The sequence below is a fragment of the Sander vitreus genome, unplaced genomic scaffold (genome assembly GCF_031162955.1).
Source record: "Sander vitreus isolate 19-12246 unplaced genomic scaffold, sanVit1 ctg333_0, whole genome shotgun sequence".
Classification (NCBI taxonomy): Eukaryota; Metazoa; Chordata; class Actinopteri; order Perciformes; family Percidae; genus Sander; species Sander vitreus.
The window spans coordinates 78346-95665 of record NW_027595476.1 but is presented as its reverse complement, the minus strand read 5'-3'; the positions used below and the strand labels follow the sequence as shown (position 1 = coordinate 95665).

At 42.2% G+C, this 17320-nt stretch overlaps 1 long non-coding RNA gene across 4 annotated transcripts; it reads left to right on the top strand.

The window, feature by feature from the left end:
• Positions 1 to 3813: 3813 nt before the first annotated feature.
• Positions 3814 to 17130, top strand: LOC144513747 (uncharacterized). 4 transcript variants are annotated; one of them, XR_013501165.1, is made up of 5 exons: positions 3814 to 3894; positions 4873 to 4962; positions 5076 to 5140; positions 6728 to 6969; positions 16904 to 17130. It is a non-coding gene; the product is annotated as an uncharacterized LOC144513747 (long non-coding RNA). The 4 variants fall into 4 exon arrangements; XR_013501164.1 differs by lacking the exon at positions 16904 to 17130 and adding an exon at positions 15043 to 15276; XR_013501163.1 differs by lacking the exon at positions 16904 to 17130 and adding an exon at positions 10046 to 10225.
• Positions 17131 to 17320: the final 190 nt, after the last annotated feature.

Below are 17320 nucleotides of genomic sequence, written 5' to 3'. Positions count from 1 at the left end.
TAAAGGTGTGTTGAGATATTGCTCAAACTGAATCCAGGCTCTGCTGCCTGTGTGTGAGGAGAGGCTGACATGAGGCCACACAGGGAGGGGGAGGGGAGATCAATTAAACACCTGCACTGCAAACTTTTTTTTGCTGCTAATGCTGCATTCAAGGGACATGGGAATTCCTGGCTTCACTGTCCCTGACTGAAGATACAAAATTTCATACTAAAATGGAGAACTGCTGAAGCTACGCTATGTTGTAGTAAAAACTCTATTTTTGTAATCATTGTTGACTCTATTTTGAGTTGAAACATTTTGTAAAATTTCCATAACTGTACAACATGGAGTACAGTTGTGCACTCTCCCAGTGGACCTAAATGCATCGTCAGAAACATGACGGAGGTGTTTTACGCAGGCTGCAGAGACTCAGGGAGCAGCTGCACATGTGCTAGGAGATTTAAAGAGGCGAAAACAACAGCAGGAAAGCAACAGATTATTAACCCAGGTAAGACATTTTTATTTTTATTTAAACTAGACTGAGCTGTTACTTGAATAAAATTAAGAGGAGAACAGAAATGAAAAGATTTTTCAACTATTTTGATTATCAATGAATTGTTCTAACTTTAGTTATTTTTCAAGCATAAATGCCTAAAGTTAGCAGATTCTAGCTTCTACAGTTTGTGGATTTTATAATTTTTTTCTGTTTTGATATCAAAAACAGATTGTTTTTGTGTTTTGCACTGTTGATCACACAACACAGGACATTTAAACACGTCACTTTGGACATTTTTTGCTGATTTCTGTCACTATACAGACTAAACAATAATGTAATCAAGAATTTAATAGGTGCATTTCATCCTTGAAAATTATATGAGCGCTTGAGAAAGTACTTATTGAATTTGACTTGTCCCTGTCTGTATAAACCCTGTAATTAGTTGGATCAGTGTAATGTCAGTTTAACCTGTGAGTGAAGGTGATTTGTAATGGAGCAGCACAGTATGTGTCAGTCTAAGTTACTGTAACATTATCTGATAGGTGTAGAATATGTAGACGTCAGGTTGAACTGAGTTTTTAGCACTTTTTCTTTTATGCTTATAAACTCAGTAAAAAAAGAAACATCCTCTTACTTTCAACTGCTTTAATTTTTAGCAAACTTAACATGAAAAAACACATTTTATGAACATAAAAATAGTCAACTACTAAGACATAAACTGAACAAAGTTTCACACACATGTGACTAACAGAAGTGGAAAAATGTGTCTCTGAACAAAGGGGGGTCAAAATCCAAAGTAAGTCAGTATCTTGTGTGGCCACCAGCTGCATTAAGTACTGCAGTGCATCTCCTCCTCATGGACTGTACCAGATCTGCCAGTTCTTGCTGTGAGATGTTACCCCACTCTTCTACCAAGGCACCTGCAAGTTCCTGTACATTTCTGGGGTGCATGGCCCTAGCCCTCACTAATGCAGCTGGTGGCCTCACTAAATACTGAGTTACTTTGGATTTTGACTCCCCTTTGTTCCAGACACATTTTTTCATTTCTGTTAGTTACATGTGTGAAACTTTGTTCAGTTTATGTCTTAGTAGTTGAATCTTTTATGTTCATACAAATCTTTACACGTTAAGTTTTGCTAAAAATTAAAGCAGTTGAAAGTGAGGACGTTTATTTTTTTGCTGAGTATATGTCGGAGCAATTAGCCAAAATATCCTGGATGAAACACATTTACACAAGTCACATTAATTATGTAAGTTATACTAGCAATAGTTAATGCAATTCTGTGGCTGTCATGTTAGGGTTATTAGTTATAACCTCAACATTGCCATTTACATAGATACAAGTATACTAATTTAAATTAATTGATGACATTCATAGTGGTGATCTTGCTTAACTACAATTGTTTGTTTCACAGATAATGGAAAGAAAGAGAGAGCAAGAAAATGAGCTGGTATGTATCAAATGATTGTATACTAATAATTTGTACCACACTTTTGTGGGTGTGACATTAAACCTTTATATCTGATAACTTGATGGAACCACATTTACACTAGGGCTGGCCTAAATGTCATTTTTTTTAGCTTTAAAGCTGCGATAGTAATTAAGAGTGAATAATCAAAGCATGTTTACGTCACTCTTTTGAAAATAAAAAAAGCACTCTCTCTCGAATGGCACAGTGGAGATCATATCCGAGTTCCGAGCCGGAGTCCAACCTAACTGTGCCCGAGCCCACCTCTTCAAGCGGGCCCGGGCACAGTTTAATGTACCGTGTCCGGGCATGGAACGGAGCGATCACACTGGTCAAACGAACCAGACTTTGGGGTTTAAACATGCTTGAGCACAGAACGGATCACCTAGTGTGAGTACGCCCTAAGTGAGGGAGGAGACTGGAGTTAGAAAAAGAGGAATATTTATTGCATGGTTGAAGGGATCGGCTATTGAGCCAGAGAAGAGCGATGCAGACTGGAAGACTAGATGCAGAACCGGGTTGTTGGCTGCTGTGCAGAGCAGGGGGGAAACTGTAGAGCCCAGAGTAGGCTACGAGAGGCTAAGCCGAGCAGGTACAGAGCTGAATACGTGAATAGTTTAGCCAGACGGGTTGTTGTCATTACAGTGGCTTTGTCTAACAAACCCAACCAAGGGCGTACTTCAGAGCGTATCATGGTAGAGGCATCTCCTAGGCAAGAACAAGATGGTATGCAAGTAATTATAGTAGAGGTCAGGGTTCAAGTTAAAATGTTTTGCCACAATAGGCCTGAAACCTATTGGCCCGAAGATGGTTTTTCCTGGCCTGATGTCCAGAATTTGTAATTACCAGTATTATTGTAAGCTATTATTTACCTATTTCATTTGTAATATTGTAGGTTTCCCTAGACGTTGCATGTTTGAGTTCTAATGCACAGTGGGGTGACTTATTGTCACAAGGCTTATGTTTGACCTGGTATGAATTCTAGATCATATTGTAGTAGATATGGAACATCAGAATCAGATTTATTGGCAAATAGGTAGTCAGAGAAAGGGAATTTTAGTGTTGACACTGTTGTTGAGTTGAACTAACCCATCCAGTTGACCGGGTCTAGTATGTGTGCAATACTAACAATGCCGGATCAAGATCAGACCCAACTGCATAGCATTACAGTAATCAAAGTGAGACCTGAAAAATACATGGACAGTAGTTTCTGGGTCAGCTATACTTATTGTGGGCCAAAATATATGGGAGTTATGAATATGTCTAGCTATGAGTTTATCAAATCATAAAATAATCATTAAAAATAATTTGTCATACATGGATGATCATTGCATACTAAAATGTAATTTGTTTTGAAGTGATCAGATGAGGTGGATAGCTTCTTCCAACACTGCTGTAGTGTTACAGCAGCTTAAGACATTACAAGTTAATGAAAAAATATAAAGTTCATAAATATACAAGGAATAATATAACCACATAATAAGGGTTTAATAAGCTTCAGTGAGTTAAATATAGCAAAACTGTTCTTTGGTCTAATAGGTTCAGCACATATGATAACTAATCAAAACTGCTGCCAAAAAAGCCTTAGAAAGCAGATCATGTGATCTTAAATCTGCCTAGCAACCGTCCGGTCCTCACAACACCCACCAACTTCACCAGTTGTGTGACCATCGTGTGTTTAAACATTTGAAGTCATTTTCTGGTTCTCTACTCCCATCTAATGGTCAAACTATTTTTTTCATCCTCCTAGTGTGAGAAGAAAGGGGGGTCCTCACAACATGCTATAGGGTCATGGTCCTCACAAATGTAGCAAAACACGTATGTATGTGTGTCTCTGTGTGTGTGTGTGTGTGTGTGTGTGTGTGTGTGTGTGTGTGTGTGTGTGTGTCTCTGTATGTGTGGCGGAAGGGAGTTGTTCTCAGTCGACACTTCAGACCGTTTGAAGAAACTGTAAGTTGTTGTTTGCTTCTTAAACTACTTGTCCGTCGTCTCTTCTGGTTCTGGTTCTGGATCTGGTTCTGGTGCTTGTTCTGGTTCTGGTGCTTGTTCTGGTTCTGGTTCTGTACAGTTAAATGTAATGTTTCTACTACGTATTTCCTGAGAAAGTGTTGAAGACGAATCATCATGTTGTTGGAGCAGAACTACCAGAGAGGAGAGTCTGTTTTTATGGAAACGTTACAGCTGAGGAGCAAGGTTGTTATTGGTCAATTATTAGTTTCAATAAGTTCATATTTTATCTTAGTTTTGACGTTTTGATACTTTAGTTTCAGTTAGTTTTTAGGGTGTGGGTGCTAGTTTACTTTAGTTTCAGTTTCCATAAAAAACTAAAACTGAAACTATAATGCGTCCACTGGAACCATTCAGCATAAAATGTGTGTGTGTGTGTGTGTGTGTGTGTGACAGTGTGTGTGTGTGTGTCTGACAGTGTGTGTGTGTGTGTGACAGTGACAGTGTGTGTGTGTGTGTGTATATATACATATATATATGTATATATATATATACACATATGTGTGTGTGTGTCTGACAGTGTGTGTGTGTGTGTGTGTGTGACAGTGCGTGTGTGTGTGTTTGTGACAGTGTGTGTGTGTGTGTGTGTGTGTGTGTGTGTGTGTGTGTGTGTCTGACAGTGTGTGTGTGTGTGTGTATCTGACAGTGTGTGTGTGTGTGTGTGTGTGTGTGTGTGTGTGTGTGTGTCTGACAGTGTGTGTGTGTGTGTGACAGTGTGTGTGTGTGTGTGTCAGTGTGTGTGTGTGTGTGTGTGTGTGTGACAGTGTGTGTGTGTGTGTGTGTGTGTGTGTGCTGAGCTGCAGCCTCATGGCTCCATCTAGTGGACTGATTCTAGAACTACAGCACCAGATAACTTGGTTCAACTGACACTGATGGGAAAGAGACAAGAAGAGCCAATGAGACGTTGTGTTTCCTCTGCAGATGAAAGACTGAGACCAGCAGCATGGGTCAGTCTGAGAACAAACAAACCTCTCCATGTGGGGAAAAGAACAGCCAGACAACAGCTCAGTGGTAAGACAACAATCTCTAACCCTACATTTTTTAACACAAACCATATCCTAACATTTAACAGTTTGTAAAGCATACTATTTTCTTCATTGGTGGTCTTCCTGTCTGTCTAACAGTACCATCCTAAAACAGGACTTGTATGGACTGGAAGCACAACACAGCCGTGTGATCTGTCGAAACTGTAGGTTTTGCACTTTTTGTGATTGTGTTTATAAAATCCGTTGCAGAAATGAGTGTGACCTACGTTATGTAATGCAGCTCAATTCAGGGAGCGCGTTTATATTTTGTATATATATTTTAACTGTCCCGTTCTTCTTTATCTAAACCCAACCGTCCAGTTCTTCTTTACCTAAACCCAACTGTCCCGTTCTTCTTTACCTAAACCCAACTGTCCCGTTCTTCTTTACCTAAACCCAACTGTCCCGTTCTTCTTTATCTAAACCCAACCGTCCCGTTCTTCTGTATCTAAACCCAAATGATCCGTTCTTCTGTATCTAAACCCAACTGTCCCGTTCTTCTTTACCTAAACCCAACTGTCCCGTTCATCTAAACCCAACCGTCCTGTTCTTCTCTACCTAAACCCAACCGTCCCGTTCTTCTTTATCCTAAACCCAACCGTCCCGTTCACCTAAACCCAACCGTCCCGCTTTCTTCTTTACCTAAACCCAACCGTCCCCTGTTTCTTCTTTACCTAAACCCAACTGTCCCGTTCTTTCTTTACCTAAACCCAACTGTCCTGTTCTTCTTTACCTAAACCCAACTGTCCCGTTCTTCTTTACCTAAACCCAACCGTCCCTGTTCTTCTGTACCTAAACCCAACCGTCCCTGCTTTCTTCTTTACCTAAACCCAACCATCCCTTTCTTCTTTATCCAAACCCAACTGTCCCTGCTTCTTCTTTACCTAAACCCAACCGTCCCTGTTCTTCTTTACCTAAACCCAACCGTCCCGTTCTTCTTTACCTAAACCCAACCGTCCCGTTTCTTCTTTACCTAAACCCAACTGTCCCTGTTCTTCTTTACCTAAACCCAACCGTCCCGTTCTTCTTTACCCAAACCCAACTGTCCCGTTCTTCTTTACCTAAACCCAACTGTCCCGTTCTTCTTTACCTAAACCCAACCGTCCCGTTCTTCTTTACCTAAACCCAACCGTCCCTTTCTTCTTTATCCAAACCCAACTGTCCCGTTCTTCTTTACCTAAACCCAACCGTCCCGTTTCTTTCTTTACCTAAACCCAACCGTCCCGTTCTTCTTTACCTAAACCCAACTGTCCCGTTCTTCTTTTCCTAAACCCAACCATCCCGTTCTTCTTTACCTAAACCCAACCGTCCCGTTCTGCTTTACCTAAACCCAACCGTCCCGTTCTTCTTTACCTGAACCCAACTGTCCCTTTTCTTTTCCTGCGTGTCATGGAAACGTACCTTTTATAAGCCCACCCAAGACCTTTTCCTGCGCCAAAAGTGACGCCAATAGTCCAGACCCAGCGTGTTTAGATATGACGCTAAAGGAGACTTTTATTGTTAATAACAACACCAAAGGCACCTGACCAAGTGTCCATATTTTACGAGATGGGAGTGAGAATGTGTTGCAGAGTTCTAGGACCAGTAAATGAGTTTGCATGATACAGGCATTTACATTGACAACATGAATAGATATATACTTTAAAAAAACTATGAAAATGACATTGTGAAAGAAAAAGCCAAAGCTAATAGGCTATTCAGTTTTAATTACTTTTTTTTAAAGATTATTTTTTTTGGGGGGCATTTTTCAGCCTTTATTTTTGACAGGACAGCTGAAGAAATGAAAGGGGAGACAGAGTGGGAACGACATGGAGCAAAGCTCTGCAGGTCAGAGTCGGACCCAGGCCTGACGCACCGAGGAGGAAACCTCCATACATGGGCGCCCGCTTACCAACCAAACCATCCAGGCCCATATTTACTTTTCCTCCTCCTATTCGTAAAGTATACAGAATGTTGCCGCAGGAACAGCCCGAGCTGGGAAACGTTTCAAAAGGTAAAAACATATTTTTTGACTTTATATATTATATATGTATATATACATCAATTCATGCTCATGAATGGGTTCAGTAGGATATCCTAAGAAAAGTACATGCACAAGCCTGAGTTACCCTCATTCAGTTAGCCATAAAGTGATGTGAAAAAAATCCTACTTTCCGTATTTTACGGACTATAAGTCGCTCTGGAGTATAAGTCGCATCAGTCAAAAAAATGCGTCATGAAGAGGACAAAAACATATATAAGTCGCACTGAACTATAAGTCGCATTTATTTAGACATTTATTTCACGAAATCCAAGACCAAGAACAGACATTTAATCTGGAAAGGCCAGTTATTAAACTACCCAACAGCCCCCCAGAACAAGGGGCTGAATACGGTAGGTGTCCTCTATGTTAACGTAACACATTAACAGTTATTAAACTACCCAACAGCCCCCCAGAACAAGGGGCTGAATACGGTAGGTGTCTCTATGTTAACGTAACACATTAACAGTTATTAAACTACCCAACAGCCCCCAGAACAAGGGGCTGAATACGGTAGGTGTCCCTATGTTAACGTAACACATTAACAGTTATTAAACTACCCAACAGCCCCCCAGAACAAGGGGCTGAATACGGTAGGTGTCCTCTATGTTAACGTAACACATTAACAGTTATTAAACTACCCAACAGCCCCCCAGAACAAGGGGGCTGAATACGGTAGGTGTCCTCTATGTTAACGTAACACATTAACAGTTATTAAACTACCCAACAGCCCCCCAGAACAAGGGGGCTGAATACGGTAGGTGTCCTCTATGTTAACGTAACACATTAACAGTTATTAAACTACCCAACAGCCCCCCAGAACAAGGGGCTGAATACGGTAGGTGTCCTCTACGTTAACGTAACACATTAACAGTTATTAAACTACCCAACAGCCCCCCAGAACAAGGGGGCTGAATACGGTAGGTGTCCGGTATGTATCCTGTTCTTCTGTATCTAAACCCAACCGTCCCGTTTTTTCTTTACCTAAACCCAACCATCCTGTTCTTCTTTATCTAAACCCAACCGTCTCGTTCTTCTGTACCTAAACCCAACCGTCCCGTTCTTCTTTACCTAAACCCAACTGTCCTGTTCTTCTTTACCTAAACCCAACTGTCCTGTTCTTCTTTACCTAAACCCAACTGTCCCGTTCTTCTGTACCTAAACCCAACCGTCCCGTTCTTCTACCTAAACCCAACCGTCCCGTTCTTCTTTACCTAAACCCAACTGTCCTGTTCTTCTTTACCTAAACCCAACTGTCCTGTTCTTCTTTACCTAAACCCAACTGTCCCTGTTCTTCTTTAGCTAAACCCAACTGTCCTGTTCTTCTTTACCTAAACCCAACTGTCCTGTTCTTCTTTACCTAAACCCAACGTCCCGTTCTTCTTTACCTAAACCCAACCATCCCTTTCTTTCTTTTATCCAAACCCAACCGTCCCGTTCTTCTTTACCTAAACCCAACCGTCCCTGTTCTTCTTTACCTAAACCCAACCGTCCCGTTCTTCTTTATCTAAACCCAACCGTCCCTGTTCTTCTTTACCTAAACCCAACTGTCCTGTTCTTCTTTTCCTAAACCCAAAGCCCGTCCCGTTCTTCTTTATCCAAACCCAACTGTCCCGTTCTTCTTTATCTAAACCCAACCGTCCCGTTCTTCTGTATCCCTAAACCCAACTGTCCCGTTCTTCTTTACCTAAACCCAACTGTCCCGTTCTTCTTTACCTAAACCCAACCGTCCCGTTCACCTAAACCCAACCGTCCTGTTCTTCTCTACCTAAACCCAACCGTCCCGTTCTTCTTTACCTAAACCCAACTGTCCCGTTTTTCTTTACCTAAACCCAACTGTCCCGTTCTTCTTTTCCTAAACCCAAGCCTCCCTGTTCTTCTGTATCCAAACCCAACTGTCCCTGTTCTTCTTTATCTAAACCCAACCGTCCCGTTCTTCTTTATCTAAACCCAACTGTCCCGTTCATCTTTACCTAAACCCAACCGTCCCGTTCTTCTGTACCTAAACCCAACCGTCCCGTTCTTCTTTACCTAAACCCAACCATCCCTTTCTTCTTTATCCAAACCCAACTGTCCTGTTCTTCTTTACCTAAACCCAACCGTCCCGTTGTTCTTTACCTAAACCCAACCGTCCCGTTCTTCTTTACCCAAACCCAACTGTCCCGTTCTTCTTTACCTAAACCCAACTGTCCCGTTCTTCTTTACCTAAACCCAACTGTCTCCGTTTCTTCTTTTTTACCTAAACCCAACTGTCCTGTTCTTCTTTACCTAAACCCAACTGTCCTTCCGTACCTAAACCCCAACTGTCTTCTTCTTTACCCAAACCCAACTGCCCTTTTCTTCTTCCCTGTTCTTCTTTACCTAAACCCAACTGTCCCTGTTCTTCTTTACCTAAACCCAACCGTCCCGTTCTTCTTTACCTAAACCCAACCATCCCTTTCTTCTTTATCCAAACCCAACTGTCCTGTTCTTCTTTACCTAAACCCAACCGTCCCGTTCTTCTTTACCTAAACCCAACCGTCCCGTTCTTCTTTACCTAAACCCAACTGTCCCGTTCTTCTTTTCCTAAACCCAACCATCCCGTTCTTCTTTACCTAAACCCAACCGTCCCGTTCTGCTTTACCTAAACCCAACCGTCCCGTTCTTCTTTACCTGAACCCAACTGTCCCTTTTCTTTTCCTGCGTGTCATGGAAACGTACCTTTTATAAGCCCACCCAAGACCTTTTCCTGCGTCAAAAGTGACGCCAATAGTCCAGACCCAGCGTGTTTAGATATGACGCTAAAGGAGACTTTTATTGTTAATAACAACACCAAAGGCACCTGACCAAGTGTCCATATTTTACGAGATGGGAGTGAGAATGTGTTGCAGAGTTCTAGGACCAGTAAATGAGTTTGCATGATACAGGCATTTACATTGACAACATGAATAGATATATACTTTAAAAAAACTATGAAAATGACATTGTGAAAGAAAAAGCCAAAGCTAATAGGCTATTCAGTTTTAATTACTTTTTTTAAAGATTATTTTTTTTGGGGGGCATTTTTCAGCCTTTATTTTTGACAGGACAGCTGAAGAAATGAAAGGGGAGACAGAGTGGGAACGACATGGAGCAAAGCTCTGCAGGTCAGAGTCGGACCCAGGCCTGACGCACCGAGGAGGAAACCTCCATACATGGGCGCCCGCTTTACCAACCAAACCATCCAGGCCCAAAATTACTTTTCCTCGTCCCTATTCAGTAAAGTATACAGAATGTTGTCGCAGGAACAGCCCGAGCTGGGAAACGTTTCAAAGGTAAAAACATATTTTTTACTTTATATATTATATATGTATATATACATCAATTCATGCTCATGAATGGGTTCGTAGGATATCCTAAGAAAAGTACATGCACAAGCCTGAGTTACCCTCATTCAGTTAGCCATAAAGTGATGTGAAAAAAATCCTAATTACCGTATTTTACGGACTATAAGTCGCTCTGGAGTATAAGTCGCATCAGTCAAAAAATGCGCCATGAAGAGGACAAAAACATATATAAGTCGCACTGAACTATAAGTCGCATTTATTTAGACATTTATTTCACGAAATCCAAGACCAAGAACAGAAATTTAATCTGGAAAGGCCAGTTATTAAACTACCCAACAGTCCCCAGAACAAGGGGCTGAATACGGTAGGTGTCTCTACGTTAACGTAACCATTAACAGTTATTAAACTCCCCAACAGCAGCCAGAACAAGGGGCTGAATACGGTAGGTGTCGCTATGCTAACGTAACACATTAACAGTTATTAAACTACCCAACAGCCCCCCAGAACAAGGGGGCTGAATACGGTAGGTGTCCTCTATGTTAACGTAACACATTAACAGTTATTAAACTATCCAACAGCCCCCCAGAACAAGGGGCTGAATATGGTAGGTGTCCTCTATGTTAACGTAACACATTAACAGTTATTAAACCACCCAACAGCCCCCCAGAACAAGGGGCTGAATACGGTAGGTGTCGCTACGTTAACGTAACACATTAACAGTTATTAAACTACCCAACAGCCCCCAGAACAAGGGGCTGAATACGGTAGGTGTCGCTATGCTAACGTAACACATTAACAGTTATTAAACTACCCAACAGCCCCCCAGAACAAGGGGCTGAATACGGTAGAGTGTCCTCTACGTTAACGTAACACATTAACAGTTATTAAACTACCCAACAGCCCCCCAGAACAAGGGGCTGAATACGGTAGGTGTCTCTATGTTAACGTAACACATTAACAGTTATTAAACTACTCCAACAGCCCCCAGAACAAGGGGCTGAATACGGTAGAGTGTCCTCTATGTTAACGTAACACATTAACAGTTATTAAACTACCCAACAGCCCCCCCCAGAACAAGGGGCTGAATACGGTAGGTGTCTCTATGTTAACGTAACACATTAACAGTTATTAAACTACCCAACAGCCCCCCAGAACAAGGGGCTGAATACGGTAGAGTGTCCTCTATGTTAACGTAACACATTAACAGTTATTAAACTACCCAACAGCCCCCAGAACAAGGGGCTGAATACGGTAGGTGTCTCTACGTTAACGTAACACATTAACAGTTATTAAACTACCCAACAGCCCCCCCCAGAACAAGGGGCTGAATACGATGAGTGTCCTCTATGTTAACGTAACACATTAACAGTTATTAAACTACTCCAACAGCCCCAGAACAAGGGGCTGAATACGGTAGGATGTCCGGTATGTATCCTGTTCTTCTGTATCTAAACCCAACCGTCCGTTCTTCTTTACCTAAACCCAACCATCCTGTTCTTCTTTATCTAAACCCAACCGTCCTGTTCTTCTTTATCTAAACCCAACCGTCTCGTTCTTCTGTACCTAAACCCAACCGTCCCGTTCTTCTTTACCTAAACCCAACCGTCCCTGTTCTTCTTTACCTAAACCCAACTGTCCCTGTTCTTCTTTACCTAAACCCAACTGTCCTGTTCTTCTTTACCTAAACCCAACTGTCCCTGTTCTTCTTTACCTAAACCCAACTGTCCCGTTCTTTATCCAAACCCAACTGCCCGTTCTTCTTTACCTAAACCCAACTGTCCCTGTTCTTCTTTACCTAAACCCAACTGTCCTGTTCTTCTTTACCTAAACCCAACTGTCCCGTTCTTCTTTACCTAAACCCAACTGTCCTGTTCTTCTTTATCCAAACCCAACTGTCCTGTTCTTCTTTACCTAAACCTAACTGTCCCGTTCTTCTTTACCTAAACCCAACCGTCCCGTTCTTCTTTACCTAAACCTAACTGTCCCGTTCTTCTTTACCTAAACCCAACCGTCCCATTCTTCTTTACCTAAACCCAACCGTCCCATTCTTCTTTACCTAAACCCAACTGTCCCATTCTTCTTTACCTAAACCCAACTGTCCCGTTCTTCTTTACCTAAACCCAACCGTCCCGTTCTTCTTTATCCCTAAACCCAACCGTCCCGTTCTTCTTTACCTAAACCCAACTGTCCCGTTCTTCTTTACCTAAACCCAACTGTCCCGTTCTTCTTTTACCTAAACCCAACCGTCCCGTTCTTCTTTATCTAAACCCAACTGTCCCGTTCTTCTTTATCTAAACCCAACTGTCCCGTTCTTCTTTACCTAAACCCAACCGTCCCTGTTCTTCTTTACCTAAACCCAACTGTCCCGTTCTTCTTTACCTAAACCCAACTGTCCCGTTCTTCTTTTACCTAAACCCAACCGTCCCGTTCTTCTTTACCTAAACCCAACTGTCCCGTTCTTCTTTACCTAAACCCAACCGTCCCGTTCTTCTTTACCTAAACCCAACTGTCCCGTTCTTCTTTACCTAAACCCAAGCCGTCCCGTTCTTCTTTACCTAAACCCAACTGTCCCGTTCTTCTTTACCTAAACCCAACTGTCCCGTTCTTCTTTACCTAAACCCAACCGTCCCTGTTCTTCTTTACCTAAACCCAACCGTCCCGTTCTTCTTTACCTAAACCCAACTGTCCCGTTCTTCTTTACCTAAACCCAACTGTCCCGTTCTTCTTTACCTAAACCCAACTGTCCCGTTCTTCTTTTCCTAAACCCAACCGTCCCGTTCTTCTTTACCTAAACCCAACTGTCCCGTTCTTCTTTATCTAAACCCAACCGTCCCGTTCTTCTTTATCTAAACCCAACTGTCCCGTTCTTCTTTACCTAAACCCAACCGTCCCGTTCTTCTTTACCTAAACCCAACCGTCCCGTTCTTCTTTACCTAAACCCAACTGTCCCGTTCTTCTTTACCTAAACCCAACCGTCCCTGTTCTTCTTTACCTAAACCCAACTGTCCCGTTCTTCTTTACCTAAACCCAACTGTCCCGTTCTTCTGTATCTAAACCCAACCGTCCGTTCTTCTTTACCTAAACCCAACTGTCCCGTTCTTCTTTACCTAAACCCAACTGTCCCGTTCTTCTTTTCCCTAAACCCAAGCCTCCCGTTCTTCTGTATCTAAACCCAACTGTCCCGTTCTTCTTTACCTAAACCCAACCGTCCCTGTTCTTCTTTATCCTAAACCCAACTGTCCCGTTCTTCTTTACCTAAACCCAAGCCTCCGTTCTTCTTTACCTAAACCCAACCGTCCCGTTCTTCTTTACCTAAACCCAACTGTCCCGTTCTTCTTTACCTAAACCCAACCATCCTGTTCTTCTTTACCTAAACCCAACCGTCCGTTCTTCTGTATCTAAACCCAACTGTCCCGTTCTTCTTTACCTAAACCCAACCGTCCCGTTCTTCTTTACCTAAACCCAACTGTCCCGTTCTTCTTTACCTAAACCCAACTGTCCCGTTCTTCTTTACCCTAAACCCAAGCCCGTCCCGTTCTTCTGTATCTAAACCCAACTGTCCCGTTCTTCTTTATCTAAACCCAACTGTCCCGTTCTTCTGTATCCAAACCCAACTGTCCCGTTCTTCTTTACCTAAACACAAGCCGTCCCGTTCTTCTTTACCTAAACCCAACCGTCCCGTTCTTCTTTACCTAAACCCAACTGTCCCGTTTTTCTTTACCTAAACCCAACCATCCTGTTCTTCTTTACCTAAACCCAACCGTCCCGTTCTTCTGTATCTAAACCCAACCGTCCCGTTCTTCTGTATCTAAACCCAACTGTCCCGTTCTTCTGTATCTAAACCCAACCGTCCCGTTCTTCTGTATCTAAACCCAACCGTCCCGTTCTTCTTTACCTAAACCCAACTGTCCCGTTCTTCTGTATCTAAACCCAACCGTCCCGTTCTTCTGTATCTAAACCCTACTGTCCTGTTCTTCTGTATCTAAACCCAACCGTCCCGTTCTTCTGTATCCAAACCCAACTGTCCCTGTTCTTCTTTACCTAAACACAAGCCTCCCGTTCTTCTTTACCTAAATCCCAACCGTCCCGTTCTTCTTTACCTAAACCCAACCGTCCCGTTCTTTCTTTACCTAAACCCAACCGTCCCTGTTCTTCTTTACCTAAACCCAAATAATCCGTTCTTCTGTATCTAAACCCAACTGTCCCGTTCTTCTTTACCTAAACCCAACCGTCCCGTTCTTCTTTACCTAAACCCAACCATCCCTTTCTTCTTTATCCAAACCCAACTGTCCTGTTCTTCTTTACCTAAACCCAACTGTCCCGTTCTTCTTTACCTAAACCCAACTGTCCCGTTCTTCTTTACCTAAACCCAACTGTCCTGTTCTTCTTTACCTAAACCCAACTGTCCTGTTCTTCTTTACCTAAACCCAACTGTCCCGTTCTTTACCTAAACCCAACTGTCCCGTTCTTCTTTACCTAAACCCAACTGTCCCGTTCTTCTTCAACACCAAAGGCACCTGACCAAGTGTCCATATTTTACGAGATGGGAGTGAGAATGTGTTGCAGAGTTCTAGGACCAGTAAATTAGTTTGCATAATACAGGCATTTACATTGACAACATGAATAGATATATACTTTAAAAAAACTATGAAAATGACATGAAAGAAAAAAGCCAAAGCTAATAGGCTATTCAGTTTTAATTACTTTTTTTAAAGATTATTTTTTTGGGGGGCATTTTCAGCCTTTACTTTTGACAGGACAGCTGAAGAAATGAAAGGGAGACAGAGTGGGAACGACACGGAGCAAAGGTCTGCAGGTCAGAGTCGAACCCAGGCCTGACGCACCGAGGAGGAAACCTCCATACATGGGCGCCCGCTTTACCAACCAAACCATCCAGGCCCAAAATTACTTTTCCTCCTCCTATTCGTAAAGTATACAGAATGTTGCCGCAGGAACAGCCCGAGCTGGGAAACGTTTCAAAGGTAAAAACATATTTTTTACTTTATATATTATATATGTATATATACATCAATTCATGCTCATGAATGGGTTCGTAGGATATCCTAAGAAAAGTACATGCACAAGCCTGAGTTACCCTCATTCAGTTAGCCATAAAGTGATGTGAAAAAAATCCTAATTACCGTATTTTACGGACTATAAGTCGCTCTGGACTATAAGTCGCATCAGTCAAAAAATGCGTCGTGAAGAGGAAAAAAACATAAGTCGCATTTATTTAGACATTTATTTCACGAAATCCAAGACCAAGAACAGAAATTTAATCTGGAAAGGCCAGTTATTAAACTACCCAACAGTCCCCAGAACAAGGGGCTGAATACGGTAGGTGTCGCTATGCTAACGTAACACATTAACAGTTATTAAACTACCCAACAGCCCCCAGAACAAGGGGCTGAATACGGTAGGTGTCGCTATGCTAACGTAACACATTAACAGTTATTAAACTACCCCAACAGCCCCCCAGAACAAGGGGCTGAATACGGTAGGTGTCGCTATGCTAACGTAACACATTAACAGTTATTAAACTACCCAACAGCCCCCAGAACAAGGGGCTGAATACGGTAGGTGTCGCTATGCTAACGTAACACATTAACAGTTATTAAACTACCCAACAGCCCCCCCAGAACAAGGGTCTGAATACGGTAGGTGTCCTCTATGTTAATGTAACACATTAACAGTTATTAAACTACCCAACAGCCCCCAGAACAAGGGGCTGAATACGATAAGTGTCCGGTATGTATCCTGTTCTTCTTTATCTAAACCCAACTGTCCCGTTTTTCTTTACCTAAACCCAACCGTCCCGTTTTTCTTTACCTAAACCCAACCGTCCTGTTCTTCTTTACATAAACCCAACCGTCCCAGTTCATCTAAACCCAACTGTCCCGTTCTTCTGTATCCAAACCCAACTGTCCCGTTCTTCTGTATCCAAACCCAACTGTCCCGTTCTTCTGTATCCAAACCCAACCGTCCCGTTTTTCTTTACCTAAACCCAACCATCCTGTTCTTCTTTACATAAACCCAACTGTCCAGTTCATCTAAACCCAACTGTCCCGTTCTTCTGTACCTAAACCCAACCGTCCCGTTCTTCTTTACCTAAACCCAACCGTCCCGTTCTTCTTTTCCTAAACCCAACCGTCCCGCTTCACCTAAACCCAACCGTCCCGTTCTTCTTTACCTAAACCCAACCATCCCTTTCTTCTTTATCCAAACCCAACTGTCCTGTTCTTCTTTACCTAAACCCAACCGTCCCGTTCTTCTTTACCTAAACCCTAACCGTCCCGTTCTTCTTTACCTAAACCCAGCGTCCGTTCTTCTTTACCTAAACCCAACTGTCCCTGTTCTTCTTCAACACCAAAGGCACCTGACCAAGTGTCCATATTTTTACGAGATGGGAGTGAGAATGTGTTGCAGAGTTCTAGGACCAGTAAATTAGTTTGCATAATACAGGCATTTACATTGACAACATGAATAGATATATACTTTAAAAAAACTATGAAAATGACATGAAAGAAAAAGCCAAAGCTAATAGGCTATTCAGTTTTAATTACTTTTTTTAAAAGATTATTTTTTTTGAGGGGCATTTTCAGCCTTTACTTTTGACAGGACAGCTGAAGAAATGAAAGGGGAGACAGAGTGGGAACGACACGGAGCAAAGGTCTGCAGGTCAGAGTCGAGACCCAGGCCTGGCGCACCGAGGAGGAAACCTCCATACATGGGCGCCCGCTTTACCAACCAAACCATCCAGGCCCATATTTACTTTTCCTCCTCCTATTCGTAAAGTATACAGAATGTTGCCGCAGGAACAGCCCGAGCTGGGAAAGCGTTTCAAAGGTAAAAAACATATTTTTTGACTTTATATATTATATATGTATATATACATCAATTCATGCTCATGAATGGGTTTGTAGGATATCCTAAGAAAAGTACATGCACAAGCCTGAGTTACCCTCATTCAGTTAGCCATAAAGTGATGTGAAAAAAAATCCTAATTTACCGTATTTTAC